This window comes from Heterodontus francisci, chromosome 12 (genome assembly GCF_036365525.1).
Source record: "Heterodontus francisci isolate sHetFra1 chromosome 12, sHetFra1.hap1, whole genome shotgun sequence".
Taxonomy (NCBI): Eukaryota; Metazoa; Chordata; class Chondrichthyes; order Heterodontiformes; family Heterodontidae; genus Heterodontus; species Heterodontus francisci.
Window position 1 is genome coordinate 17,660,381 of NC_090382.1, and position 27,081 is coordinate 17,687,461.

The 27,081-nt window shown below is 44.4% G+C and overlaps 1 protein-coding gene across 5 annotated transcripts in view; it reads left to right on the top strand.

Moving 5' to 3' along the window:
- Window positions 1–27,081, top strand: part of LOC137375766 (F-box/WD repeat-containing protein 11) — a 185,434-nt gene that overhangs the window by 51,136 nt on the left and 107,217 nt on the right. The window contains exon 1 of one of the 5 annotated variants that reach the window (XM_068043167.1): window positions 26,800–26,821. The exons of the other annotated variants lie outside the window; for them this stretch is intronic. The gene's annotated coding sequence lies outside the window, so the exon portion shown is untranslated. Of the gene's footprint in view, window positions 1–26,799; window positions 26,822–27,081 lie in introns of those variants that run through there. 5 annotated transcript variants of the gene reach the window in all.

The following is a 27,081-nucleotide window of genomic DNA, read 5'->3' on the forward strand; positions in this document are numbered from 1 at the left end:
TTTCCAAACACTAGCCATGCTTGGTTAACCTAATCCTCATTTGCTGCCTGAGCTGTTGAGGGCTGTGTTCATGCATCTGGAGGTTTTGAAGCACAGTTGTTTAGTTTGAATTTATCGGTTTGATAAGGGCTTCCTCATATCTTCAATCCACAGAAGAAATCTTGCAACCTGTTTAATTTTATGATTCAAAAACTGGAACAGTTCATCTGTGTGGTTTGCAATGTTCTCTGTCACTTTTGAATCTAGAATTGAGTACACGAAAAGAGTCAAATTATCAAATATGCTTTTTTTAATCAGGTAATTTGTGTGAGGAAATTAAAGTAGCAGAAATAATTTTTTAAATTTACAATGAAAACTTAACACAATTCAGATCATGCCTTTGATATGCAGTTGGGCAGAATTTGATAATTACTTAGAAACTTGGGGTGTGCCTGGAGAGAATATTTTGAAGTAGTTGTTGGTGGCCTATCTTGCCACTGCTATTAATGGTGGAAGCAGTTTGAGGTGACTTGCAAATTGTAAAGATTGTGTTTGCACTTATTAAGGCTCTCATCATTTGTCTCAGGTTGTCCCAAAGCTTTTCACATACAATAAATTACTTTAAGGTGTAATCACCGTTGTGTTGTCGGTGAAACACAACAGCCACGTAGCCAGAGCCCACAAGCAGCAATGAGATAAACGCTAACTTGCATCACATAATAAATCATTTGGCACAAGTCTCAATGTTAGTTGTGGCTCAGTGGTAGCATTCTTGCCACTTCAGAGATTTGAGCAGATCATCCAGGCTGGCATTTCAGTGTAGTAGACAGAGGCGCAAGGGGAGAGCCAACTGTGCAACAGCCCCAAACAAATAAATTTCTCTGCAGCACCTGTGGAAGAGCCTGTCACTCAGAATTGGCCTTTATAGCCACTCCAGGCGCTGCTTCACAAACCACTGACCACCTCCAGGCGCGTATCCATTGTCTCTCGAGATAAGGAGGCCCAAAAGAATGAAGAAGTGCTGCATTGTTGGAGTTGCTGTCTTTCAGGTAAGACATTAAACTGAGGCCCTGTCTGCCTTCAAGTGGAAGTAGAAGATCCCATGGTACTATTTTGAAGAAGAGCAGGGACTTTCTCCCTGGTATCCTGGCCAGTATTCATTTCTTAACAAACATTGCTAAAAGAGGTTATCCGGTTATTATCACTTTGTTGTTTGTGGGGCATTGAAATTAGCTGCTGCGTTTCCTACATTATAATGATTTACACAACAAAAGTACTTAATTGGCTATAAAGTACTTTGGGATGTCCTGAGGTCATAAAAGGAGCTATACAAGTGCAAGCCTTCATAAATATAATGTGTCTGACTTCCATTAACAGTGTATTCCACCAATGGACTAAATGTGCCTAATTTCAAGCTAGCACACAATACCAGAAGACTGACCATGTAGATCCAGTCCTAAACACGTACACAGTTACTTATAGATTTTGGCTGTCCATGTGTAGCTTTGCCACACTTGTACCTAAGGGAGCCGTGAGGTTTTTGGTAAGGTTTCCTGTATGTAATCTGCATCTGCAGAACACGAGTACACAATAATCCTCTAATCGGCGTGATCTGTTCTAGCATAGCTTCTGGATTTTATCTGATCAGAATTTGTTGTGAAAGACTTTGTCCAGAAATGCACTGGGGTCAAGGTCTGGTGTCTGCTTTCAGGATGACCTTTGTGTTCACTGGCCAAGTGATTAGTTTGGATAAGAATACATCTCTGATCAGCACCTTGGGTTGCCTGGCAGTTGTGTGTATATTTTATGCCTTCACCTTGCCCAAACAGTGCGATGCAAATTGCTTGCAGGAAGCCACACTTCAAACCTGAAGAAAAATCTTGCTTTGTGTGAATAATGCCAAGTTCAATATAAGCAGCAAAGTCTAAAAACTTTGTGGCTGATTCTACTGTTTCCCATGAAGGCTGATCGTGTTTTCTTGGGTTATGCACTAGCTTGGAATGTTGGGGACTTTCATTTTCATTGTCATCTGTTGCTCAGTGATAGCACTGCTGCCTCTGATTGAGGTGGTTATAGGTTCAAGTGTCACTCCAGATGCTTGAGTGCATAATCCACAACAACGACTTGTATTTATATAGTGCCTTTAATGTAATAAAACATCCCAATGCGCTTCACAGGTGCATTATAAAACAAAATGTGTAGCCACATAAGGAGATATTGATTTACACGACCAAAAACCTGGTCAGAGATAGATTTGAAGAAGTGTCTTAAAGGAGGAAAACTAGGTGGAGAAGTGTAGGGGGGGTATTATAGAGCTGAGGGCCTAGGCAACAGAAGGCCACCAGTGGTAGAGGGATTTAAAACTGGGGATACACAAGAGGCCAGAATTAGAGGAGCAGAGATATCTTGGAAGAATGGGGCTAGAGGAGATTACGGAGATAGGGAGGGGTGAGGCCATTGAGGGATTTGAAAACAAGGATGAGAATTTTAAAATCAAGACATTGCTTGACCGGGAGCCAATGTAGATCAGCAAGCACAGGTGTGATAGGGGAATGTAACTTGGTATGAGTTAAGATGCAAGCAGTAGAGTTTTGGATGACCTCAAGTTTACAGAGGGTAGAATGTGGGAGACCATCCAGGAGTGCACTGGAATAGTCAAGCTTACCTGAAGGCATGAATGAGGGTTTCATCAGATGAGCTGAGACAGTGGTGAAGTCGGGCAATGTTATGGTGGTGGAAATAGGTGATCTTATCGATAGCATGAATGAGGTTGGAAGCTCATCTTGGGGTCAAATGTGACACCAGGGTTGCAAACAGACTGGCTTAATCTCAGACTGTTGCCAGGAAGAGGGATGGAGTCGGTAGCGGGGGAACGGAGTTTGGAGCGGAGACTGAAAAAGTTGGCTTCAGTCTTCCCAATATTTAATTGGGGGAAATTTCTGCTCATCCAGTATTGGGATGTCTGATGAGCACCCTGATTAAGCAACAGTGGAGATGGTGAGAGTGAGGTAGAGCCAAGTATCATCAGCATACAGGAAAACTAACACTGTGCTTTTGGATGATGTTGCCAGGGACAGCATGCAGGTGAAAAATAGGGTACAAGGTTAGATCCATGGGGGACACTAGAGTTAACAATATAGGAACAGGAAGAGAAACCATTGCAAGTGGAACGTGGAAAGGATGTTTCCCCTTGTGGGATAATCTAGAACAAGGGTCACTGTTTAAAAATAAGGGGTCGCCCATTCAAGACAGAGATGGGGAGAAATTTTTTCTGAGGGTTGTGAGTCTTTGTTTCCACCGCCTTTTAAGGAAGAGGGTTCCAGAGATTTTGAATAATTTTTAAGGCAGCAGTAGATAGATGCTGATAAGTGACTGAAAAGTTATCGGCGGTAGTTGGGAATGTGGAGTAATTAGCTCAGCCATGAACTTATTGAATGGTGGAGCAGGCTCGAGGGGCCGAGTGTCCTACTCCTAATTTGTATGTTCGTATGTAAGTGATTCTCAGGCTGACACTTCAGTGCACGACTAAGGGAGTGGTTAGATGAGCGGTTAAACCCTCTGCCCTCTTGGATGATGTATAAGATCCCATCGCACTATTTGAGAGTAGGGGAGTTCTGCTTGGTCTCTTGGCCAATATTTATCCCTCAACCATCATTAAAACAATTATCTGGTCATTAATCTTATTACTGTTTGTGCACAGCAAGATTCCACAGTGTCGGCTGCCACATTTCCTGCATTACAACAGTTCAAAAATTGTCCATTGGCTGTAAAGCACAGAGAGGATCTTAAACCCAGTAGTGTAGCTGGGACTAGTCGAAGCAGTTAGTCTTATGGTGGAATTTCATGCCAAGGAGGGTAGAGACTGTGGGTGGAATCATTTATTCTTTGTCACCTTAGTAGTTGAAGACATGACTGACAGTTTTATTATGGGCTTTTCTCGTATGAAAAATTAAATGCGTACCAAATAAGACCAGTAATCACACTAACATTGCCTGCTGGGAAGTGTCAATATCAGGTGACAACAGGATCAGGCTCCAGTGTAATACTTCTCCACAGTTGAATACTTGGTACACATTTACTGTTTAGGCCAATATGAGAAGAATAGTCAATGCAGGGGAGTGGTCCACACAGACAATGGAATGGAGCTGATGGTGCAGTTTGTTAGCATTTTAATCTCTGAGCAGAGTTTGAAACAGCCCAGGCTAATGAGATGAAAATGGCTTCTCGGCTGTAAGGAATTGTTAATTTGGGTACTCAACCTAGGTGCTAATGGACATGAGCCTATGGCACAAACTGCCCACAAAGGGCACTCAGAAGGCTAGATGATATGAGAAATGAAGGATTGGGGCAGAATCATTACGAGCACTCACTATCTGGAAAATGGGTGCAGTGGTCATCTGAAATTGTTGAACTCAATGAATCTGGAAAGCTGTGAAGTCCCTTAAGGTTATTTTCCATAAGCTTCCATTGCGAAGAGGATATTGAAAGGGGTAGAAGAAGTGAGAAACCTTGGAGTGCATGTCCATAGGTCCCTGAAGGTGGCAGGACAGGTAGATAGAGTGATGAAGGCATATGGAATGCTTTTCTTTATTAGCCGAGGTATAGAATTCAAAATCAGTGATGTAATGCTGGAACTGTATAAAATGCTGGCCACAGCTGGAGTATTGCTTACAGTTCTGGTCACCACATTACAGGAAGGACATAATTGCTCTGGAGAGAGTACAGAGGGAATTTACAAGAATGTTGCCAGGGCTTGAAAGTTGCAGCTACGAGGAAAGATTGGATCGGCTAGGGTTGTTTTCCTTAGAACAGAAGAGACTGAGGGGTGACTTAATTGAGGTGTACAAAGTTATGTGGGGCCTAGATAGAATAGACAGGAAGGACCTGTTTCCTCGAGTGGAGAGATCAATTACCAGGGGGCACAGATTTAAGGTAATTTGGTAGAAGGATTAGAGGGTTCATGAGGAAAAACCTTTTCATTCCGAGGGTGGTGGGTGTCTGGAATTCACTGCCAGGAATGCTGGAGGCAGAAATCCTCAGTTCTTTTAAAAGGTACCTGGATATGCACCTGAAGTGCTGTAACCTGCAAGGCTATGGACCAAGTGCTGGAAGTGGGATTAGATTGGGCGGCTAATTTTTTCAGCTGGCACAGACACAATGGGCTGAATGGCTTCCTTCTGTGTCGTAAGTTTTCTATGGTTGAAGGAAGCAGATTTGACCCCTGCAAAAAGAAAAAGACCTTGAGATTTTTTGTTGCCCTTTGTATTGATATTTGTTCTCAAAAGTTACAGGGATTTTTGTTCCACAGGTATATGTAATGTTTTATTCTACTCCTGAATAGGAGAAGTTTTAATTCCTCGAGGAAATTCATTAAACATATTTAGTAGAGTTTTTTTTTTTCCATTATCCCAAGCTGGTCCCTGGAATCCTGGCAAATTGTGTGAATTCAGTCAGGCATTTTAACAGTACAAGTGTGATGCAATCTAAGATGGCTGATGCGGTGATAGCTGGCAAAACTCGGGCTGCTAAGCAGTGAAAGACATTGCAGTTCTGCTCTATTACACCAGTGATTTTGTTATTTCAGTTCTGCTTTGAAGGTTTCCTTTAGTAAGCAGAATAGTAACTTTTGAAGGCGAATTTATATTTTTGCAATAGTTTGGAGGTTTGATGCGAAGATGGGATAATTTATAGTTGCTATCCAGCATATCGGTAGTTTGTCCCTGAACTTATTTAGTATACGGGAAGTAAAACTTGCGTTCATACAGTGTTTTTAATGCCCTTTTGGGCATTCCAAAGTGCAATGCAGTCAAACAATTAACTACTTTTAAAATGTTGTATAATGTAGGAATTGTGGCAGCCAAATTACATGATAATTGTATATTTAATTCTGTGCAGATTGGCATTAGCTGGGGATTCACTTGTACCCCTATTAATATAGACACACTGAAATTTTTGTTATTGGGTTAGGAGGTATGTGCTTGTAATGTGTAACATTTTTAAAAACTTATAAAAGTGTGTAAATATTCCTTTCTGTTCTATGCTTTGTCCAACTGGCTTTCGAGAGTATAACACACAGAAAGATCTCTCAAATATTAAATGAGACGAATGGCCAGTTGGTGTGTTTTGGTGCTGTTGATTGAGTGGGAAATGTTGGTTAGGGCACTAGGATGACACCTGGTTGCTCTTTGAATAGTGCCATGGGATCTTTTACGTTAACCTGAACAGGCAAACAGGGTCTTGACAATGTAATACTCCATCAGTGCTGGGTGTGGTGTGAGGGCAGTGAAATTTTTAAGAATAAAGCCGGGAAAACCTTACTCTGAGCCTGACATGTTCAGCCAAGCAGTGCTGCTGTAACTGTTTTATTTGTTCATGGGACGTGGGTGGCGCTGGCATGGTCAGCATTTATTGATCATCCCTAATTAGGAATGTAGGAACGGGGTAGGCCATTCAGCCCATTGAGCCTGCTCTGCCGTTCAATTAGATTATGACTGATCATCTATCTCAAAGACACTTTCCCATGCTATCTCCATATCCCTGATGTCATTAGTTTCCATGCTCAATGATTGAGCTTCCACAGCCCTCTGGGGTAGAGAATTCCAAAGATTCACCACCCACCTGAGTGGGTGAAATTCCTCCTCACCTCAGTCTTAAATGACCTACCTCTTATTCTGAGATTATTTCCCCTGGTTCTAGACTCACCAGCCAGAGGAGACATCCTATCTACATCCACCCTGTCATGCCCTGTAAGAATTTTATAAGTTTCAATGAGATCACATCTCATTCTTCGAAACTCTAGAGAATACAGGCCCAGTTTCTTCAATCTCTCCTCGTAAGACAATCCCGCCATCCCAGTGATTAGTCTGGGGAACCTCCGTAGCACTCCCTCTATGGCAAGTATATCCTTCCTTGGATAAGGAGACCAAAACTGTACATAATACTCCAGGTGCATTCTCACCTAGGCTGCAAACAGTTGCCCTCACGAAGGTGCTAGTGAGACCCCTTCTTGAACAGCTGCAGTCCTTATGGTGTAGGTACACCTGCAGTGCTGTGACGAGGAAGTTCCAGGTTTTTGACCCAGCAACAGCGGTGTCGTTCCAAGTTAGGATGGTGTGTGTTTGGAGAGGAGCTTGCAAGTGGTGGTGGTCCCATGCACCTGCTGCCCTTGTTCTTCTAGGTGGTAGAGGTTGTGAGTTTGGAAGGTGCTGTCAAAGGAGGTATCGTGAGTTGCTGTAGTGTATCTTGTAGATGGTACCCACTGCTGTCACTGTATGCTCGTGGTGGAGGGAGTGAATGTTCGAGGTGGTGGATGGTGATGTATCAGGCAAAATTTCCCTCCCTCTAGGGGAAATTTAGGGACAGTGTCGTCAGATCTTTCAATTGCTGTGGGAAATGGGTAGGTAGAACTGTTGGCATCCATGGAAGTGGTCTGAGTCAGAAGGTTCTGGGTTCAAGTCTCACTCCAGGACTTGTACATAAAAAAAATCAAGGCTAACACTCCAGTGCAGCACTGAAAGAGTGCTGCACAGTTGGAAGTGTCTTGTTTCGGATGAGATGTTAAAACAAGGCCCCGTCTGTCCCCTCGGGTGGAGTTAAAAAAAAAAAAAAAAATCTCTTGGCACCATTTTGAATAAGAGCAGGAGTGTTATCCCTGGAGTCCTGGCTTATGTTTATGTTTATCCCTTAGTCAATGTCATAAATACTGATTATCTGGTCATTACCACATTGCTGTTTGTGGGATCTTGCTGTGCGCTGGTTGACTGGCATATCCTGTATTAGATTAGTGGCCACTTCATAAGTATTTCATTGGCTGTAAAGTGCTTTGAGACGTGCAGTGGTCATGAAAGGCGCTACATAAGGCCTCACAGCTCCAGCGACCTGGGTTCAATTCTGGGTACTGCCTGTGTGGAGTTTGCAAGTTCTCCCTGTGACCGCGTGGGTTTTTGCCGGGTGCTCCAGTTTCCTCCCACAGCGAAAGACTTGCAGGTTGATAGGTAAATTGGCCATTATAAATTGCCCCTAGTATAGGTAGGTGGTAGGGAAGGTGGGGATATGGTAGGAGTGTGGGATTAGTGTAGGATTAGTATAAATGGGTGGTTGTTGGTTGGCACAGACTCGGTGGGCCGAAGGGCCTGTTTCAGTGCTGTATCTATAAATAAATAAATGCAAGTCTGTCTTTTTACAATAACGCAGTTGCCATTTGGACGTCATTCTGCTCTGGAATAAGGCGTCTGCTGTAGTTGGAGGTATGGTTTCAGGGGTGCTGGTGGCTCTACTCTGAATCATCTTGAGTGGACATTCTTCATTTGTCTGCTATTTTAACACTCCAAATCACGGTTAAACCTCATTTGATTCTCAACTTGTGCCCCCTCTGGTAGTAGTCACTGGATACCAATTAGAAGAAAGGAATCCTAGGTGAATTCATCCTGTGTCTGTTTGCAGTGCCCCATTGTCGCAGTCAGGTGAGGAGGGGTCGAAAGGCTTCCATCTTTTCCTTCTCCTTGTTTGACCGCTACAGATTTGATTATTTTTTTAGTGGTTGTACTTGCCAACTCAGTGCATTTTTTTTTATTATTTGCGTGCTATGATCATAAAAAGAACCATAAAAAGACAGGTTTTCTTGAGTTTACCAAAGCAGTTAGCTTTATTGTAGTAAACTGATCTAAGTAAAATAATAAGATATGCTCCAATTTTTCTGACACACACACATGCTCGAGGTTCTCACACAGACAGGTTCCAGACTGGGGAAGTGTAGATGGATCGAGTTAGAGTCCATAGAACAAAAAAGAGGTATACAGTCTGTGGAGTTTGGTAACTTGGCTGGCTTGTAGCTGAATTCAGTGGTCCTGAGGCTTCTCCGGTTTGAAGAGATAGATGGCTGATTCGGTGGGTCTCTTGGAGATTGCAATGTGGATGATTTCCTCCGAGGGGTCTCTGGTTACAACCGGTCAATCAGCAGGCAGTGTTCGAAGTTTGCAGGCTGGAATGGAGGGCCCACCACGTGAGGTGCATTTGTCATAGTCCAGATGCTTATCGGCCTGCTGCAGAGAAACACCAACTTAAAAACGCACAGATTGTGGGGAGGGCATGTCACATTGCAGTTATCCAGTGATTCAAGGATGGCAGTTAGTATATATTCAACTAAAACAGCCCATGCTGGGGATTTCTTTCTTACAACCAGGGTACCATTGTTCAAGTCATGGTCTTGATGCCTTGATGGCGCAGGGGCGGCGCAGTGGTTCGCACCGCAGCCTCACAGCTCCAGCGACCCGGGTTCAATTCTGGGTACTGCCTGTGTGGAGTTTGCAAGTTCTCCCTGTGTCTGCGTGGGTTTCCTCCAGGTGCTCCGGTTTCCTCCCACAGCCAAAAGACTTGCAGGTTGATAGGTAAATTGGCCATTATAAATTGCCCCTAGTATAGGTAGGTGGTAGGGAAATATAGGGACAGGTGGGGATGTGGTAGGAATATGGAATTAGTGTAGGATTAGTATAAATGGGTGGTTGATGGTCGGCACAGACTCGGTGGGCCGAAGGGCCTGTTTCAGTGCTGTATCTCTAAACTAAAACTAAACTAATGGGAATGGGCAGTTCCCTTAAATTTTCCAGGTCCTGGTTCTTGTGAAGGGGCAGAGATTTTGTCTCCACCTCGCAGCCTTTGAATGTAGGATACAATGTTGCAAATTAGGTGGCCATCTGCTGCTAGCAGTCACCACCTGGTCTCCAGCCAGTGGATTAAAACAATTATTCAATATAGCATGTTGGCGTGACGCCCACCTTTTAGGTGGCATAGTGAAGCTGACCCCAGGGTCCCGGTTCTTGGTCAAGCTGGGTGACTGATTCCCCAGGGTCCTGGTTCTTGGTGAAGCTGGGTGACTGATTTCCCAGGGTCCTGGTTCTTGGTGAAGCTGGGTGACTGATTCCCCAGGGTCCTGGTTCTTGGTGAAGCTGGGTGACTGATTCCCCAGGGTCCTGGTTCTTGGTGAAGCTGGGTGACTGATTCCCCAGGGTCCTGGTTCTTGGTGAAGCTGGGTGACTGATTCCCCAGGGTCCCGGTTCTTGGTGAAGCTGGGTGACTGATTCCCCAGGGTCCCGGTTCTTGGTGAAGCTGGGTGACTGATTCCCCAGGGTCCTGGTTCTTGGTGAAGCTGGGTGACTGATTCCCCAGGGTCCTGGTTCTTGGTGAAGCTGGGTGACTGATTCCCCAGGGTCCCGGTTCTTGGTGAAGCTGGGTGACTGATTCCCCAGGGTCCTGGTTCTTGGTGAAGCTGGGTGACTGATTCCCCAGGGTCCTGGTTCTTGGTGAAGCTGGGTGACTGATTCCCCAGGGTCCTGGTTCATGGTGAAGCTGGGTGACTGATTCCCCAGGGTCCCGGTTCTTGGTGAAGCTGGGTGACTGATTCCCCAGGGTCCCGGTTCTTGGTGAAGCTGGGTGACTGATTCCCCAGGGTCCTGGTTCTTGGTGAAGCTGGGTGACTGATTCCCCAGGGTCCTGGTTCTTGGTGAAGCTGGGTGACTGATTCCCCAGGGTCCTGGTTCTTGGTGAAGCTGGGTGACTGATTCCCCAGGGTCCTGGTTCTTGGTGAAGCTGGGTGACTGATTCCCCAGGGTCCTGGTTCTTGGTGAAGCTGGGTGACTGATTCCCCAGGGTCCCGGTTCTTGGTGAAGTCGGGTGACTGATTCCCCAGGGTCCCGGTTCTTGGTGAAGCCGGGTGACTGATTCCCCAGGGTCCCGGTTCTTGGTGAAGCCGGGTGACTGATCCCCAGGGTCCCGGTTCTTGGTGAAGCCAGGTGACTGATCCCCAGGGTCCCGGTTCTTGATCCCGTTGGTTTCCAATACCCTCAGCCACTCGTCTTGTGAGAATCTGAGGGTTTGAGCGTTTACTCCACGAATCAGAAGGTGTTCCTGGACTTAAGGCAGCATCTTGGGAGCTTTTGGAGAACTTCATTAATTGGCAGATCTGAGTTTGTCAGGATCCAGTTTTATTCTTTGAACATTACTGTTTCTCTTGGTGGAGGCAAGATGTGAGAGGCCTGGGTGTCAGACTGTTAGTGTTTAGCCTCTGAGAAAACAAGAACTGAGGCTATCTGCAGGGTGTGAGCATCTGCTTCCCAGCTGCTCTCAGCCAATTTGGGGATTAAATTGATCCTAGTCCTTATCCTGCCTGCAGTTTTCATCAACATTGACTCTGAGATTGATTCTTGAACCATTCCAAGGTTATTTGTGGAGTCTTTGTGCCTAAGAGCAGTACCACAGAAGGCTCTTCTTTTGAATGCTGTTAGTCAAATGAAATACAGAGACAAATGTTTGCTGAGGATTTAGGTGAAGCTGCCATAGCTTATAATAGTCATTAAATATTTTCAAGTCTTCTAATGTGCAGGCAACAGTTCCAGCTTGTATAGCTATCATAAGGCCATCTGCTTGTCCAAACGTCCTTGACCGGGTTGGTGGAATATTACTGATGTAAATATTAAAAAGTGATGCTGCCAAGACTGAGCTCTGTGGGAACCCATTATTTAGTAGTCGAGGTAGACTAATCTTCTTGAAGTATATGTGGAATGTACAGTTAGTGAGCATGGTTGTTGAGCGTAATGTTGGTTTAGAGGTTTTTTCAGCAGTAGACCATCCCTCCATAGTGGACCATGTATAACATGCTGATGGCCCACTTGAAGGTGTTGTGAGAGCAATTGCCTGCTCGCTGCTGATCTGACCAGGTCTAAATCCAAAGTGTTCTGAGGCGTGTAATCCTCAGAGTGGCACAGTTCTTTGAGTAACGATCTTTCCAGGAGCTTGTACATAACAACAGCAATGATGGCGGCTGGCACTTTTTCAGATCATCAACAGCTGCCCTGTTTCAGGGCATGACCTGTGCATATTATTGTAACTTGTGCAGCTGGCCAGAGGCATCCTCATTGTTAAAAGGGCATACCAATCACTTGTGAGCATGTTGATTTAGGCTCTTCAAGAAGGAAGAATGCTTTTATGTAGTGCCTCTCACAATGACCAGATGTCTCAAAGTGCTTTACAGCCAATGAAGTACTTTTGAAGTGCAGCCACTGTTGTAATGTATGAAACGTGGCAGCCAGTTTGCACACAGCAAGATTCTCTCAACAGCAATGTGATAATGACTAAATAATGTGTTTGTGATGTTGATTGAGGGATAAATATTGGCCTGGACGCCAGGTTAAGTCCCTTACTCCTCTTCAAAGTAGTCCCCTGGGATTAAAGGCCGCTACCTGACCCAGACCCGACGACATGTGTCGGGTTGGTCTTTCGGGGTCGAGTCGGGTCGGGCTGGGTCCAGGTCGGTGGAGACGCAGTACTCCACAGACTGAGTGTGCGCAGTGAGCAAGTGAGCGTCTCTGTGACGTCATTGTGCTCACGCTGCAGCAGTGCAGCTTCCTTCCATTCCATCCATCCAAAAGTGGTAAGTGCAGTGAGTGCAGGTCGGGTCGGGTGCAGGAAAAAAATGGAAGGACTGAGGCCGGGTCGGGCTCGGGTCCGATGTGGTTCTGCCGGGTGTGGATCGTTTTTTTTTCCAGACCCGAGCAGGCCTTTACCTGGGATCTTTTATGCCTGCCTGAGAGGGCAGATGGGGCTTCTGTTTAACGTCTCATCCAAAAGACAGCAGTTGTGACAGTTGCACTCGCTCAGTAGTCATAGTCATACTGCACTGGAGTGCCAGCCTTGATTTTTTTTTTGTGCTACAGTCCTGGAGTGGGACTTGAACCCACAACCTTCTGACTCAGAGGCGAGAGTCCTACTGATTAAGCTACAGCTAACCAGAAGTCTGGCAAGCTCCCATTGAGGCAATAGGACTGAGCACGGTCATTTCCAAACCCTAGGCACATGAAATTCAAACAATCCAAGACAGTGACTAAGAAATTTATCAGAGTAAACATGACTGAGTTGCCTGCACCTTTAAAAGTCAGATTACCAGGACTTCCTATCCCCAATTTTGACACTTTGTATTGGGCCATGACAAAAGCATATTGTGGTTGTTGGTTAAATGTGACTGCAAATTGAGCTACAAGATCTGAATCAATTATTGAAGTTGGGAGTGAGTTTATGCCGTGGTTGATAGTGTGCCAATTAAAAGTTGGAATGGACAACTCTCATGAGCTAGTAATGTATACTTGAAGGCTGGATAAAGTAGTTGTGTTGGATAAGAGAACCTAATGTTGAGAACTAAACCAACATTGTGTTTGTGATTGCTTTAATTGGTTAAAGTGACATTAAAATGAGCTGAAGGGCCATTCAATATGACATTAACAAAGTGTGACCTGGAACAGCTGCTTCAACTGCATTATTACTGTTTACATATTCTAAACATTTACATATTTTATTGTATTTTTTGTGTGACTGGTTTATTCAGGGGGATTAGTGTAGGGAAACACAACACGATCCCACATTTTATACCTAGTATGAGCACTAAGCACACTTTGGTACTACAGTTGTGTCTGGTGAGAAGTATTTAAGCCCTGTCTTACATGACAAGGATGCTCCAAATACTGGCTTGTTTCTTTAACCCAACAAATATTTTACTCCAACTTTTTGACACTGCATGTATATCTTTTTCTTTTGATGCCATTTAAGCACCAAAATGTAAATATTTAAGACACTTAGCTACAAGTAATCACTTATTAAACTAGAATTATAATGCAGCTTTATACTATTTTTTGCAATGAGATGGTGTGAGCAGTCGTTAATGGCTGCCCTTGTGTTGTACTGGATGAAGTTTCTTGTCTATAACCATCATATTGAGCTGCAAGATTAGATTAGCTTTGAATCATTTGTTGGTATTAGTAGCTACTTAAGTTTTTAATCATTAAACAATCTTTATGTGAAATTGTCCAATATGTAGTACAAGCTCTTTAGGTAACACTTCAAGTGCACACAGCTTTTGGAGCATGTCTGGATTTTTCTTCAGTTTTTGTCTTGTCAATTCTCCTTTCTCTTATGAAGGTTGTAACTTGTACTGGGCTATAGTTCTTTAAACACTTGCTGCCCTTCAGTATTCTCCAGTTGCCAGTTCTTGTGTCTGAGGAGTGTCAGCAGGTTGCCCGGCCCAGCTCAGCCCGATCCTGACTCATTTGACTTCCATGCGCATGCACGCATTTTCCAGCAGGAATTGCTGGTTAGCGATCTGGGACAGGAATTCTGTCCAATGTATGTTTCCCCCTTCCTAACCAGAGATGCAAGACTCCAGCTGCTGTGTAGACTATTGGTGGAACATGGGAGCTTGTGCTTTGTGTGGCTAAGTTACATGCCACCATTATCAACTCTGGTCTCTGAAGAGCTGTATCTTGTGCTCTCTGTTGTAATCCATGCTGACAAATTGAATTTTTTACATGCTTTTATTTACTTGGGGATTGCAGCTGCATAGTGAAAACATCTTGAAAAATGTATGCTGAAGTAAGCTGTATGTCCCTTTTCTAAACATGGTTCAGTTCGGATTGATACCTGATGCCTATCAGTTATAACCAAAGTTTTTTGTTGCCAAACATCTAGTAAATACAGAGAGGACTGTTTGAGCTTGTATTTCCGAAGATGTTCAGGTGTTTAACCAGATCTCTGGTTGATGACTCTGTGCATCTGTGACCAGGTTTATACCAGCCAAGTTCAATACATGAGGGTGGTGACTAGATGTGTAGATGAGGGTAAAGCAGTTAATGTAGTCTACATGGACTTCAGTAAGGCTTTTGATAAGGTCCCACATGGGAGATTGGTTAAGAAGGTAAGAGGTCATGGGATGCAGGGCGATTTGGCAAATTGGATCCAAAATTGGCTTAGTGGCAGGAGGCAGAGGGTGATGGTCAAGGGTTGTTTTTGCGAGTGGAAGCCTGTGACCAGCGGTGTACTGCAGGGATTGGTGCTGGGACTCTTGTTATTTGTAGTGTACATTAATGATTTAGACGTGGATATAGGAGGTATGATCAGCAAGTTCGCAGATGACACGAAAATTGGTGTCGTAAATAGTGAAGAGGAAAGCCTTAGGTTACAGGACGACATAGATGGGCGGAGCAGTGGCAAATGGAATTTAATCCTGAGAAGTGTGAGGTGGTGCACTTTGGGAGGACTAACAAGGCAAGGGGATATACAATGGATGGTAGGACCCTAGGGAGTACAGAGGGTCAGAGGGACCTTGGGGTGCTTGTCCATAGATCACTGAAGGCAGCAGCACAGGTAGATAAGGTGGTTAGGAAGGCATATGGGATACTTGCCTTTATTAGCTGAGAGATAGAATATAAGAGCAGGGAGGTTATGATGGAGCTGTATAAAACGCTAGTTAGGCCACAGCTGGAGTACTGTGTACAGTTCTGGGCACCACACTATAGGAAAGATGTAATTGTACTGGAGAGGGTGCAGAGGAGATTCACCAGGATGTTGCCTGGGCTGGAGCATTTCAACTATGAAGAGAGACTGAAAAGGCTAGGGTTGTTTTCCTTAGAGCAGTGAAGGCTGAGGGGGGACCTGATTGAGGTATACAAAATTCTGAGGGGCATTGATAGGTTAGATAGGAAGAAACTTTCTCCCTTCGCGGAGGGGTCAATAATCAGGGGGCATAGATTTAAGGTAAGGGGCAGGAGGTTTAGAGGGGATTTGAGGGAAAAACTTTTCCACCCAGTGGGTAGTTGGAATCTGAAACACACTGCTTGAAGAGGTGATAGAGGCAGGAACCTTCAACATTTAAGTATTTAGATGAGCACTTGAAATGCCATAGCATACATGGCTACTGGCCAAGTGCTGGTCGTGGAAACACCACAAGTTCCCCTCCAAGCCCCACACCATCCTGACTTGGAACTATATCTCCATTCCTTCACTGTCACTGAGTCAAAATCCTGGAACTCCCTTCCTAACAGCACTGTGGGTGTACCTACCCAATATGGACTGCAGCGATTCAAGAAGGCAGCTCACCACCACCTACTCTATGGCAAGTAGGGATGGGCATTAAATGCTGTTCGAGCCAGCGATGCCCACATCCCATGAACAAATAAAAAAAAAAAGGATTAGAATAGTTAGGTGCTTGATAGCCACTTGGACACGATGGGCCGAAGGGCCTGTTTCTGTGCTCTATGTATAACTCTGACTCTGAGCTGCATGTGGCCAATTAGGAATCCTTATGTGGCAAATTGTATTTGGGTAGTAAATAAAAAATGAGAACTATACCATCGGGCATGTAATCCCAATACTCGGATTAACACAGCCCAGGCGTGTGAGTTTGTTGGTAAATGGTAAGGTGGAAAGCAGAATGTGTGCTTTTTGATTGTTGAGTGCTTCCTTGCTTAATAGATGGTGAGAGATGCTTGAGTAAACATACACCTGTGAAGTGCATCTACCTATACGGAGTGGATGGAAGAGGTTTATATTGAGATGTGTTCATGTGGCTAAAACAGTGTCACTGTAGCCACAGGTGGCTGGTTAGCAGTTTCTATCGGACAATAATGGGCTCCAGTTCACTGTGAGCATGAGCACAAACCAAAATATTGTAAGTCACATCTAATTTTTCCTTGCAAGTAATTCAGTGGTGCACAAGATTGAGTCAAGCCCACAGGGCAGAAAAACATTTAATTCGGTGGGAGCTCAGTACCAGATGTTTCTTTTTAATTGAAGTACTGAACTGAATTCAGCAATGAAACTAAAACCTTGTCTGCCACAACGTTATGACCAGCTGATGGTGTTGAATAACTTGAATCGTCACCCATCATTTTGAGTAAAGTATAATATTGAGTAAAATGTTCAAGTGTCTTTAAACTGAGAAGCACTCGGAAGTACAATTATGAATTTCTTTTTGATTTTCCAAGCTTGGAGTTAAATTTGGATATTGAACTCCTTGAGTTGTATAGCACTGGGGTGAAGTATTGGTGAGTACAGATCTAGCACTGGTGGTGGAAACAGAGTAGCTTGAGATGATGAATGCATTTCAGATTATAGAGCATGTTCAGTGATTGCAGAACTGAGTGCATTGTAAACAGTGCAAAAGTTGGAAATTTGGTGTAAGCTTGAAGTAGTAAGTATTAAAAATGCTGTCCATTGTTTTAGTGCCTCGTGAAAGTGTAGAAAAAGAAAAACTTAAACGAAAAAGTAGATATAAATAATCTAGACTAAGATATGGCAGAGCAGGTTGTGAGTTTGGACTGCAGTATGTGGAAGTTTGTGGCCATCGATTCTGTCCTAACTGAACACAATTTGCAGGAGATGTCTCCGTCTCAACACTCCAGCTCCAAGGCATTGAGCTGGAGTGCGAGTTGGAGACACTCCACGTAAAGGACGGCAAGCAGTACCTAGACCATTTATTCATGAATTCACTCACATCTTGTAGAGAGGTTATAGGTTCAGAATAGGATTGATGTAAGTAATAGCGTACAGTGTAAAGGGAATACAGAACAAGGTACCACAGATACAGATCCTATCCAACAGATATAGTGCACTTGCTACCTGTTAGGATAAAGACTGTCGGAAGGACAGCCAGAATGTGAACCATGGCACCTTGGAGCAGGAGGCTGTCCTAACGGGGAGGAGTGGAAGTGTAATGTGGTACTTGTAGGGCATTTAATAATTGGGGGACAGATGGCATCATTTGTAAGCACGATTGAGCGTCCCAGATGGTATGTTGCGGTGCTGATGCTAGGGTAAGGGGCAACTTGAACTGGCTTTGAAGGATATTGGGGGGTGGGTGGTGGAGGATCTAATTGTTGTGGTCCATGTCGGGACTAACATATGCAAGAGTCGCAAGAGGTCCTGTTTGGAGAGTCTTGGGAATTAGGAGGTAAATTAAAGAGCAGGATGTTAAGGATTATAATCTCTAGATTCTTACTGAGCCACGTGCAAATTGACGTAGGGATAAATAGATTAGAGAGGTGAATGTGCAGCTGAAGGACTGGTGTGGGAAGGAGGTGTTCCCAGTGTTGGGACGATCTCAACCAGGCTGGGACCAGGGCCCTCATGGAAAAGATAAATAGGGCGGTCACAAGGATGTTAAATTAGTAAATTGCCGGGGTGGGGGTGGGGGGGAGGGCTCAGGTGGAAAAGCTACAATAGATAATACTTCAAAAACAAATGTAAAGGAAGAGAGTAGAGTACCTGTCAGAAATTGTGCTTTAGGTAGTTCAGGTAAAGATCTAAGAGATGTAAAGTGATAAACCAGGAGATACAAATGAGAAACATGTGAGTAAAGCATTAGAGCTAAAGGACAAGTATGTGGTCCAAATAAGTATTCTTTATAAAAACAGAGTAGAGGAACAAATTGAATGAATTACAGGTGCAAATTCAACTTGGAGGGTATGAAATGGTAGCCAAACTGACACATGGCTGCAAGACTGGTCAGGACTAGAAACTAAATACACCAGATAATTAAGTCCACAGGAAAGATGGGGATAATTGTAGAGGAGGCACTATAGCTGTAGTGATTAATGATGAAATGACTTCAACGAAGAGAGGACATAACGAACGGTCAGCAGAAAGTGGTGATTTCATGGTGAATTAAATGGGAAAGTTTTCAGACTACATTGGGATTTGTGCATATGACCCCGGTAGTTGCTGTGAAGTGGTAAAATGTATAAATGCAGAGATTAGACAAGCGTGTAACAAAGGTTTTAATGTGGCGGGTGGGGTGGGGGGTGCAGGGAGGGGTTATTTTCATATAGATTGGGATAAGCAGACTTAACGCATGTCAGAAAGGTGGTGAATTTCTTGTGTCCAGGATAGTTTTCTGCAATAATATGTTCTAGTACCAACAAGGCAGCATGCCATATTATATTTTAGTAATGAGCAATGAGCCAGATTTAGTTAACAGCCTAACTGGGCATGAACATTTTTCCAATAGCGATCGTAATATCAAATTTGACATGCTGTTTGAAAGGGAGAAACGTGAAACAGCTACTAGATTCTAGATTTAGGTGAGGCTGACTTCAAAGGGATGAGACAGAGACTGTTTACAGTAACTGGGCAAATCTGTTGATGGGTAAAACTACAGATGATCAGTCGGTGCTAAAGAATTTAATATGCTAAAGAACCAGTTTATACCCCATAGGGGTAAGAGCTCTACTTTCCCAAAAACAAGCCGTGGACAACCAAAAAGGTAAGAGCCAACTTAAAACTAGAAGAACTAAATGCAAAAAATAACACAACCTGGCAATTGAGAAAAAGATACAACGAACTACTAAGGGTGAGAAAACATAGTAAGAGCTCCAAAAACAGAGTATGAACAACTTGCAAGGGATATCAACATGAACATGTTACGACCAGGTGAGAAAGGCGTCTGGAGTCATTTACTGTCTTTGCCTGGTCTTGAGAGGTTTGAGGATCTCTGAAGAGGGTTTTTTTTTTACTGTGCTTCGAGCTCGCTGTAGGGTCCTTGATTGTAGGTAGTCTTGCTTTTCGTTGGGGCCCAGTATTCTTCTTAAACCTTGTTCACTGTGGGAGACTTTTCTCTCTTTGGGTTCATGTGTCTTCAATGTTTTCCGAAGCTGCTGAGAGTGAGATGAGCGCAGACAGAAGAGAGGAGTTCTCAGTCCAGGAGCTAACGGCCTTCTGATTTTCAAATCCCTGTTGGAAGTTCAAATTCAAAAAACACCAAGTCAGCCAGCCATGTTACCAAACTGGTCCGACCATGTCTGTTTGTGTATTCGGCCATCTTAGCAGTTAACCTAGAATGCTAGCCTTTCCACCTTCAACATCTGGTAATCAAAAGTCCATTGTGGATTAGATTGGAGCAGGGAATAGCCCCTTTGTTCTTTAAAGTACTGACTGTGGACATGCTAATGTCTCTCTCCAGCCAAAGTCTCCAATTGTTTTTTAAAGTAAATTCTTTCTTCTTCAGTTTAGAATCAATGTTCATATGGCAAAATTAATTTTCCTCATGTTTGGCAGGTGGGGGCTTGCCTGACACCGCCACACCCAGGGGAATGAAATGCAATTTTCATTACAGGGTTTGAGAAATATAAGATACAGAAAGAAAAACCATGCATTTGTCTCATTCATTTGCATTCATTCACCAATCTTAAAGCTTATTAAAAATGGTCTTTTCAGGGTGCCAGGGCTGCTTTAATTTTCCTTTTTTGTTCCTCAGGAGAGTTAGTGGATGGGTCTGTCCTGAACTCTGAGTCCTGCAAAGACTTTTAACTTCAGCGGATGAGTGATTCCCTTTTCCTCTGACTGCGGTGGGGGGTGGGGGGGTGGAAAGGATACTTTGTTATTCTCCCCTTTGTTCTTTAGCACACTCCTGCCTGCAGGTATTTGTGCAAACTTGACTGCACTCTCCTGTGACACTTTAGGTGAGACATCATCCTCGCAGTTTCTGTGCCCCCTAGAGGTCTCTCTTTGTCTCTGCAGGTTCCTGTAAATGCTGTTAGCAACTCTGGTGGGGTGCTTCTAGAATCTGCATTTACATAGGAGGATGTGGGGTCTAACCTTTCACACTTTTGGGGTTGGTTGACCGGGCGATAGGGGTTTTCATCCAGGATTCTTCCTGGACTTTCTTTAACCTGCCCTCTTGATCACTTTTTCCCCTTCTCCTTTCTAAACTTTTGCCAGCCGTGTGCCTGCCTGTCTCCTTTTGTTCTTGGCGGGGGTCCCTTACAGTTCACCACCCCTCTGCTGGAAGGTCCTCCTAACACTGGTACAGGACTTAGGGATGCGGTTTCACTGTAGGTTGGGGTTTCCCCTCCACCTGGCACATGTGGCAACTCCTGCAGTACTCCACAACTTTGTGGAGTTTTGGCCAGTCAAACTGCTGTCTTATATGGGCTTTGGTCTTCTGTATATTGCATGTACAGCTACTGTAGTCTTGTGGGCCCTTCTTAGTATTTCTTCCCTGTACCTCTGTGGCACCACTAACTGGTGAACTACTGTCCACTCCTTGCCCTCGGGTCTTTGAGGAGAACTCCATTTCCTCATCACTACCTCATTCTTTAAATAGTAGCAATCAGGGACTCTCTCTGCTTCACTTTCAGACTGGGCAGCCTGTGCTAACTCTTGTAATACTGGGTCTCACCTAGGGAAAATTTAATTAATTCCCTGGGTCTCCTGACTTTCCAAAGAAAGTTTCGGACAGGCAGACCTCATGGTTATTTGCTTGCAGTGCCAATGCAGTCTCCTCTGGGGGAGCTGGTTTGATCAGGGCCTGATCCACTACACATTCAGGGACTCTACAGGGGACTGTCTCCTGCCACTGCCCTATCTCTCTGGCCACCTGCGGTCTTTCTTTCAGTACTTGGGGGGTGGGGGGGGGTGGATGCCACCTTCACCCCTGTCAGATCATTATCTAGGCGCAGGTCCCGTCCACAGGCAAACTAGGGACAGTCCCTACGGTCACCGGTCCCAAAACTAGGTCGCGCTCCAGGTGCACCCAGTGTATAGGTACAGGCATACACTGCCCTACAATACCATGGACCACCATTTTGGTGTTCACTGCACTCTCTGGGGGGAAAGGTCAGGCCTTTTCCCAGTAAAAGGGATCTGGTGGCCCCTGTGTCCCTGAGAATTACTATGGGCTTGCTTTCCCCACTCAAGGGATATGGAGTTACTTTCCCTTTCGACACGAAACCATGATAACCTTCAGGAATCCCATTTTCCTGCACTGGCCGTAATAACCATCCTGGGTTGCACTCTTATTGCAGTTAAAGCCACAGCTTGTTCTGTGCTTTCCATCAGGTCCCTGTCTTCATTGAGTGGGTGTGCCCTGATTAACTCTTTAGCTTCCAGCAGTCAGGTTTTAAATGCCCTGCCTTAATATAATGGAAGCACACAGGTTCTCCAGTTTTCATCAGAACTAATGATGAAAGGTCACTGACCTGAAACGTTAGCTCTGTTTCTCTCTCCACAGACGCTGCCAGACCTGCTGAGCATTTCCAGCAATTTTTGTTTTTATTTCAGGTTTCCAGTAAAGGTTGTTTTTAGGACTCCTTGATCCTTCCGGTAATATTTTTTAACAATTATCGAAGCCTCTCATAACGATAGGGAGGTAAATTGGGAGAAACTCTTGGTGCTGCTTGGGGAGTCCAGGACTTGGGGCAAAGTCTAAAAACTAAAGGCAGACCTTTCAGGAGTGAAATTGGGAAACACTTCCTACAAAAGGGTGGTAGAAGTTTGGAACTCTCTTCTGCAAACAGCAATTAATGGTGGATCAGTTGTAAATTTTAAATGAGATTGATAGATTTTTGTTAACCAAAGTTTTTAAGGGATATGGGGCAAAGGCGGGTATATGGAGTTATATCACTGATTAGCCATAATCTAATTGAATGGCGGAACAGGCTAAGTGGCCTGCTCCTGTTCACTGGACCTGGATTGTAGCTGTTGGGTCAAATACAGTTCTCCTTGTCCATTGGTACTGTTGCACTGAAACAACATCACCACTGGCTGCTTAAATGTTCTGTAACTTGGAAAACATGCAGTTCTTCTGGACATCTTTTAAAATGAATCGTGTTGTAATTTTGGGTGAAATGGCAGTAATTTTTGTAATTTGGTAGATTGATGGTATGATGATTCTTGTGAATCATGAAGCCTGAGTGGTTTAAAGCTCCACTAATACCCAGAGATTGACTTAATGCCAGAAAATCACTTTCAAGTACTGGTTTTACAGTATATGGATACCTTTGTATTGTTTGCTCCATATTTTATACTGACCCTGTAGTAGCGTCAGGAAAGCTAGGAGCCCGTGTCAGTGTAAAAGTATGTATTAAATTGCTATATTTATCTCACAAGCAAGATATCCATCTGGAGGATTATTTATCGAATGTAATAATCATTGTTAGCTGGCCACATTGCCTCGATGGAGTGAGATGTCGCAGCCCAATATGATGGGTTCAGTACTTGATTTGACATTGTACCCTGCGTTCGTCTATCCTATCTTTCACTGTTAAATAGAAAAAGGTGACTGGTTTCTCTTTAATTATTGGTCTCTAAGTATTTCAAGATGGCTCCTGGGCTGGAAGCTCCCTAGGAAGCTCCCTTGCTGTTCAACTCTATCCATGGCCATCTGCTCCCATCCCTAACGTTTTCTCCCCCAATCTGCCCTCTTAAACTGTTTAAATTCCCCTGGCTCTTTAAATCAGTTCATTTTAGCCCTATCTAAAAGTTAACAGTTAGTTTAGTGTATGTTACCTGGGCCCACTGCCCTCCCCCAGCCACACCTGCTCTTTGTTTTCTCAATGAAATTGATCCGGATGAAACTGACGAGAACAGCTGCCGATACTTCAATCTCCGATCCTGCTGTCTTCACAGTCCAGAGTGTCTGCAGCCACGGCATGCGGTAAGTCCATTGAGGTGAAGAAGGAGCTGCGGGACCCGAGAGAAGTCCTGTGAAAAGGTGCCCCGAACACCCAAAACATCCACGAACGGCCCCCCCGGCCGCAACTTCAAAGCGCCCGCGGGAGATGGCTCGGAGAGCATCTGCAGCGCACTGTCGGCAATGCTGCATGCCTTTATTTAAACCACTGCAGAAAAAAAACCCTTAGCAAATGTAATCACCTCTAAGTCTGCCAAATGATGCTTCACCTCCCGAAGGACGTGGATGAGCTTTCCGGACGTCGATGGTGGGCACTGAGGAAATGGCTTATTACCTGCACCAGATTCCACCCCCCCCCCTCCCACCCCCGTCCCCTTCCCTGCTCCACCCTCTCAGCTCACCCCCTCACAACCCCGTCCCAGCCCGCCCCCCCCTCGCACCATCTTCACCCCGCACCCCCTTCCCCTTGCATCCCCTCCTCCCACCGGCACCATCCTACACCTGTGTAGGGGCCCCAACAACCCCACTGCCTTGTGGGCGTCTCGGGAGAGACCAAGGCTAAGGGAGTAAACCCTAACAGAAAATCCGGAGCGGAACCCCGTAGGCGGTCATGTGTCACCTTTGGCATGTTTCCGGCAGTTCCTGCAGCCATACTGGTGCCAAACGTCGTGTCCTGCACTCCTTTGGACCCCACCAGAAAGGCCGAGAGGGGGGTTTTGACGACTGGGCAACTCTCAACCTCCATAAATTTGCCCAGGCATGCGCCATGGAGAGGTCACTCCATAGTTGCCTCACAGCGACTAAAACACCACTGACCACCTCCAGGCGCGTATCCATTGTCTCTCGAGATAAGGAGGCCCAAAAGAAAAAGAAAGAAAGTATTAGTGGTGTAATTAGTTAGAAATTGGCCTTTTACGTGTACAACTATTTCAGTGCTCTCCTGCCTGGCACTCCTATCCTGTGACTCCATAAACTTCAGCTCACCAAACCTCTGCTGCCGCCGTCTTAATTAGCACTTGCCCATCACCCCGGTCCTTGCTCTACATTGATCAACACTGGCTCCTGATCCCCCATGTCTCAAATTAAAAATTCTCATCCACTTGTTTTAATCTCTTTTGGCTCACCCTTCCCTACCTCTAACGTCATCTGGCTCCATAAGCTGCACCACCCCCAGAGAACACTGTTCCTTTGATTCTGACCTCCTTGTGCATCTCCCCACTTGCTTAGTCCCAGCATTGGTGATGGTGCCTCTCAAACTCTCCATCTTCCTCTCCTCTGTTAGCACCCTCCTTTTAAAACTCACCCCAACCAAGCTTTTGGTCACCCCTCCTAATAGCTCCTCCTTTGGCTTCCTATTTTATTTGATGAACTTCTGTAAAGGGCTGTGGGACATTTTCTACTTTAAAAGCACTAGATAAATACAGGTTGTTACAACAAGGATTTCAATCCATCTTTGACTTTACAACTGTCTTCTGGCTCAGAGTCCTTAATGAAATGAATTTCTTCAATCTCCACTTAGTGCCTTTTAAGTGCAAGCCCACAGCATAAAACTGGCACTTAATTGGCTACTTTGAGAGGCCAAAGGATGACTTCTGTGTGAAATGGAAGTTAAGATTGCAGCTAAGGCATTTTATTGAGACTTAACTTTACATCTGACTGTAATACTTGAGCTGGAGATGCTTGATACTAGATATCCCAAATAATGTTCTCTAACAATAACATCCCTCACCTCAGCTTGTAAATTTTTTTTTTTACAAAAAATGGAAAAAAAAAGCTCCACTAAAATGTGAGAATTATGTAACTTTACATCAGTAAATAAGGGTTGCATTTTATATAGCACCTTTTACATCCTTGGGAAGTCCCAAAATGCTTCGGCAGCAGTGAAATACTTTTGAGTAGTTACTGCTACCTTGTAAGCAAATGTGGTAGCCAGTCGTACAAATCAAGGTCCAACAAACAGCCAAGTGATAAACGACCAGGTTATTGGAGATGCTCATTGAGATCAGTGAATGATGGGAGACTATTTGTTACTGTCCTTTCGGAACAGTTGGCCAACCTGAGATGTTTCAAAGCCTAAAGATTGTAGATGGAGTGAAAGACTAACGGAGGGAAGGAAATCCACAGTTTTGAATTCCTGGGGAAGGAGGAGGTAAAGTAGAAAGCTGTGCGATAAGTCTTGATTTCAACTTGGGGAGGTAGGTAGGAGAAATAGCTTGTAGGGTGGAGTGTTTGGAGCTTCAGAGGAGTAGTAACCAGAATAGTGTTGATTAAGATAGAAAAAGATACATTTCATTATCCGAGCAAGATCAGAGGCCCATAGCTGAGAGAAGGAGCATCAATCAGACAATGAGGTTTCTCTTGGATGATGTTTAAAGTGAGAACCTTTCCTGGTATGAGAACGAGTTTAGATCTCAGACTTGAGCTCTGCAGAGAGTTAGATGCATTTGACACAAAAGTGAGAATGGAGAGTTTTGAAGGCAGCCTTGACAATTGAAGGGCTATGGGTGTCCCATTTGAAGTCAGAGGGATAGAAAGACCAAGAATATGGATAGGTGGAGAAAGATCTAAAGATGCAGCCTTCAAAGGAAAAACATTCCATCAACCAGCAACTCTTTTTTTTAAGCAGCTGGGGACCTTTTCATTGCATGCATGTATTTAAATGAGGCAAACATAAGGTAATAATTCAGCCATTGTGCAGTGAGAGGATTGGAAGAGGTGAGCACTGAATATATGTGATCCGACGTAAACAAAAACAGGGTTAGGGTTGGATGACGAGTGGTGGAGATTATGATGGAGGAACAGTGGAAGAGGGCGCAAGAACCCCAGGGAGTAAAGGGAAGAAGCAGCAGTGATGAAACAGATTGTAAGGAAGCTATTTGGCTTTGGTGGGAGGATACAGGAGTCCGCAGTGCCAGACCCTGTCAGAATTGGATTAGCCTCTGTGTCCCTGGGTTACAAAGGGGTAAAATCAACCCAGGTTCTTGGCTTTGGTCCCTGGCCAGTGATCGCTGTTGGAATCTGTTGGGGCAGTTTTGGAGGTCTGGATCAGGCTAACCTGTTCGTGTAGTTTGCAGTTGTATTGTGCAAAGTTTTAGCCAAAGGTGTAGTAACATGAAGAATATACTCTGTGTCCCTCCCTCCCTCTCCCCCTTCAAAGAAATCCTGAAGAGGATGATTGTATGATAGTCCATTTGACCCTATACATTAATTATTGTACTCTGCTGTCTGGGTATGCAGAGTCCTGTGTTTGAAACAAGCATTTATTCTGTAGTACAGAGGCTGCTCAAACTCCTCATAATTGAAGGTATCTAAAAGTAAAATGTATTAAGTGTTGAGTTAGATTGTTACTTCCCAAGTAGAAATACTGTGCTGCAGAGCTGTTAGCTACTAGAACATATATTAACCCCAACATCGATACAGACCACACACACCTATTGTATATCAGTAGCTCTCAGACATTGGCCCTCTCTCCAGCGCTGGGTGAATACTGGTTTTTCACTGCCATGTTGACTCAGCTTTTTTCTCACCTTCGATTTGCAGTTCAAGGCAGACAGCCATCGATATGGCAAAGCTCGGAACCAGTGCTAGCCTTTTACTCTAGGTTTCCGGTGGATTGCAGTAAGTAATTGCTATATTTGTGAAGGAAGGATGTGGGCTTTATTTTCCTTGTTGCTATAGGAATGGCTTTTTCAGTACTGAAGGCAGGGAAGCCAGCCTGAAAGCAATATTACTGCTCAGAGGGTATATGCTGAGCTGAGTCTACTTCTAAAGTACATTCAGAAGCAGAATCCAAATTAATTCAGCATTCTGTCGCTGTGAAGTTTCTGTTACTGGAGAATGTATGAAATTCTTAATGTCTTGCGACCATAATGTACTGT